This window comes from Neophocaena asiaeorientalis, unplaced genomic scaffold, assembly GCF_003031525.2.
Source record: "Neophocaena asiaeorientalis asiaeorientalis breed wild unplaced genomic scaffold, Neophocaena_asiaeorientalis_V1.1 scaffold254, whole genome shotgun sequence".
Classification (NCBI taxonomy): domain Eukaryota; kingdom Metazoa; phylum Chordata; class Mammalia; order Artiodactyla; family Phocoenidae; genus Neophocaena; species Neophocaena asiaeorientalis.
Window position 1 is genome coordinate 8597970 of NW_020174705.1, and position 4518 is coordinate 8602487.

Sequence of the window (4518 nt, forward strand, 5' to 3'; positions counted from 1 at the left end):
TTGTAAAGCCTGAAATTTCACGGGCTGCCTTGGCCTGTTTGAGCCTCACAGGGCCCCAAAGGCCTTACTGTGGGTTCCCCTGCTGTTGCCATATATGCCCCCTTCCAGAAGGAAAGGCTCCCCACCTTGTCACTCAGGGCAGCAACCCAAGGGTCCCTAACCCGCACCTAAACTGTCTCTATAAAACAAGTACACCTGTCTTAGACAAGGAAGCCCCCCAGTTCTAATGAAGACCTCCAGGCAAATTTGCAGAAAACCAAAACGGACTGTATCTTCTAGCTGTGTTTATATGACAGGAACAAGAAGGCTTAACCACAAGAAACCAGTATAAGCTGCCTGAACTTCAAAATGGGACAAAGTTTGCTCTATATATCACTACCATCTCATTGTGATAAAATCTCCACCTGCTAGTGCCATATTGGTTCAGCCTGTTTGGACCCAGATACCAAATGGCCAGACAAGGCAGAAAAGAGGTGTGAACTGCATTCTGGGATATCCCCACTCATTTCCATGAATCGGATGACAAAAGACTTCCGCCCCCAATAACCTCCTTCATCCTTTCCTATAAAAATCTTGCTCCTGCTTGTAATCAAGAAGAAGTTGTCTTTAGAGCATGAGCTCCCCTTCTCCATTCTCTGGCCACTGAATAAAAGTTTGTCTTTCTTGCACCAAACTCAGTTTCCTTATTGGCAGTTTGAACCTGAGCAAGGAAGAACTCCCTGACTGAACCAAGAGGGGCGTCGGTTCAGCTAGGGCCACACAAGGAGGGCCTTGCATCTCATTGGGTAACAACCTGCCTCGTTCCCCTGTTGCTGACACAGCTGCGCCACACTCAGTCTGCTGAGTGAAACCCTAATGGGTTTCACTTCCCTGCTAGCCCAAGAAGTCAATCACATCCTCCTCAGGAACCAGGGGTCACCTTACCCTCCTGTTACTACCCAATCTGCCCACCATGGTCCTTGCTTGTTCACTCAGAGAAAAAAACCCCTGTGGCCCTGCAGGGCATGCAGAGTCCTCCTCCCCCGGGGCTGTAAGTACATGTGTGACTCATAAACAGCTGTCCATCTCATCTGTGCAGTGTTGCCGTGTTCTGCGTTCAGGCAATTTCATATTATTTAGGGTAGGAGATTCCCTCCCTCACCAGTGTAGTGACTAGAAGACAATCAGAATACCCCTCCCCCATCTAAGAAGGTATTTTTGAGGATTACTTGAAATACATAACACAAAAGTGCTTTTTAAATCTCAACACATGAGTTAAATGCAAGGCATTATAAGTTAGAACGCAAGGGATTGTAAGTATTGCTCTGGGTTTTGTTAATTCTCTGATAATTGAAAAAAGAATTCTCAGACTAGTAATAGTAATACTAACTGGCGGGTGAATACCTTGCCCAAGTTTATTATTTACACTTTATTAACTTTTTGATGGTCAAATAGAGTTGTATCACGCATTATATTCTCGAAGGTGTGGTTTTTTTCATGCCACAATAAATCATAAACATATTTTCACCGCTGTTTAATCCCTTTTAAGAGCCCCACAATGTTCCAATGCATAAAAATATCTTAATTCAACCAACTTCCAAGCCGATCGCATTCATTTCCAGGACTTTAAATATCATCTAAGTGGCGCTGGTTTATGAATGTATGTCTCTATCCCATTCATTCCTAAATTTGAGATTCATACACGCGACTGCCTGATTGCACTCTCCACTCTGATATGTCACAGGCATCACAAACTTATTGCGCCCCAAACAGAACCCCTAATTTCCTCCAGTTTCTTATATCCAGCTTTTTCATTCTGCGTTTTCCCTCATTAATAAGTTAAATGAAATTCTCACACATGTTCACTATGCATTTTATAAAAACTATGCTTTTCAACATTTTGAGAATTACATTTTAACAATCATCATGAAAATATGGTAATCACCACCCTCCTATATGTTATTTTTTGTACTTTTCAGATTATTTCTGGAAAGGAAGGAGTTACAACAGTCCATGACTCCCTCCTTCCCAGCCGGGGAATACCTGGAAATGAATGGCCTCCACCATTCATTTCAACACTTCCTTGAAAGTAGGCTAGAAGAGACCAGGGAGAGCTTATCTCTAAAATAATTTTAGCAGGATGTACCTGGCTTGTCTAGATTGCTTACTGAGAGTAAACCTGGAATTTTTGGACAATGACTGGCAAGAGAATAGGTAGTAATCACGCAGGCATTTCTAATTAATGGAGGATAAAACTGGGAAACCGCAAAGCCAACATTGCTTCACCTGAGGACAATGAACCATACCCATCACTGGGAACTCACTGATTAATCCAAAACTAACCCAGAACAAGAGGAAGCTGTAGCTGACAGATTTGGGCTCCTTCATAAAAGGAATGCAATGTTTGTGCCTACATCTTGCTTGCAATCTTTAATCACTAGCAAGGATAAGCATTAGATTATATGTATGATTCACTTGAGGTTGATTTGACTCGTCAATTCTTTGTGCTAATATAATCTCCTTAAGAAAAGTTCCCAAAGTGAGAATTACTTAAAATTCTCACTTTGAAAGAGAAAACATTTTAAAATTGAAATTGATTTTTTGGAAATAGCAATTTTGAAAGTGGAAGAAAAGGTACGCACCATTAAAATTCTGATCCATTCTGTGATGTTATCCCCACTTCAGAGTCTTGTCCACTTTCAATGATACCAACAGAGCATGAGTGTGCCCCCTTCACACACACTCACACACCAGCTCTAGGCTCAGTATCACCTTTGCCACCATGATCAGTGGAAAACAAAGGCGTCTCATTTCTGGAATAAGAGTGATCAGACAGTCTGGGGAAGAGAACTCAGCCAAGTCCCCCCAAATTATGATGCCATTTCCTTGGAGGGGATCAGAAGAACACATCAACAGTCTATCAGCCATTTCCCTATATCTGCCTTCCCAAAGGACCTAACAGTAGGCACCTGACAACTGCTCACCTCAGTTATACGTGGCAACAACTCTCGGAGAAACCAGACATCCAACAAGAGTAGAAGCCTTTGAACCAAGTGTAGGAAACCTATGCCCTGTAGACAACAGAGCCCTGGAATACGGGCTGGGGCCCTGGAGCTCTCTTGGGCGTGCCATTTCACTTCTCTGGGATATACAATTCCGGGGACTGTTGGTCAGAAATGAAATGAACTTCAGACAACTCTGCCAGCTCTCTAATTTTATAGGAGAGGAAATCAAACCTCAAAGCACTTAAGGTTCATCTTTTCTTCATTCAACAAGTATGTGTTGAGTGGCTAATGTATTCAGTGCCGGGCTTTGTGCTAGGAGGTGGGGATAGAGTAGAAAACAAGACAGGATTATCCCTGACCTCACAGAGCTTAGTCTAGTGCTGGGGATGGGGAGGTATTTCTTCACATAATTTCAGGGACCACTTGGAGAATCTAATCAACTCTCTTTTCAAAAAAATTAAGTAATTGTACATGCACATGCCCCCCCACATGCACACAGTTCAGCCTATACATTCTGGTAGATTCACTGACTCCTAGAAGCCAGCCCATCCACGGATCTCCCAATTTAAAAATGGTTCATTAATGCAAAACATACTGTCACTGCACTAAGCCATTATATTTCGAATCCTTACACCAGTCCATCAAATAGAAATTAATAGTCTCATTTCACGGAGGAAGAAACCAACATGCCAGACTTAACAAACATGCTCAGATCACACTGCACGCCTCTGTTACATTAGATCGGTTCTTTGTGCGCAAGTAACAGATGGCAAATTCATGAAGAAAAGGAATGAATGGAGAGGATGTTAGGTAACTTGAAGAACCAAAAAGAAGGCTATGGAATTGGGCTCAAAACAGTGGTAATTCGGACAGCTCCGCAGTTTTACATTTTCCCCCCTATCTCTGAACGACTGTTGTTAAAAAAACAACAGGCCAAAATGGCGTCGCTTATGCTTTCCCACGTCACCAAACCAAGACTGAACTTAATCACAGTTTCCGCTCTCCCAGAAACGGAGTCTTAAACCAGCCACTCAGAAATCGCCTGGTCAGCACTAGTGCTATCACCGGCAGAAACTGTTAACTTCCGGGAAATAAGACTATAATCTGGGTAATAAAATAAAGTCTAACGTTTTGTTTTTCCTTTAGGCTTAGTCTACTTTCACTTACTCACCGGGTGCTGCGTACGGAGGCCTCACACCCGGCAACTCAGACCAGCGTTCCTCACGAGAAATGGCGGCGCCGGCAAGACGGGCCGTGTGCAGAAGCGCGCACCCGGCACCTCGATTCAAGATGGCGGCCGCGCGCTGTGCGCAGAGAGGCTTCACCCTGCTCTGGGACCTGGAGCCGTGAGCTGCGCGTCTGCGTCAGACCTGGTGGAACCGCGCCCACTCCCGGCTATAAAGCTGCCCTGCCCACAGCCTGCTCGGGAGAGCATCTACTGAGAGCTCACGTCTCTCCGTTCTTTGCTCCAAGAATAAAGCTTTCCTTTGCTTCTGAACCAAACTCGGTCTCGGTCTCATTCTCTTGGCTCAAT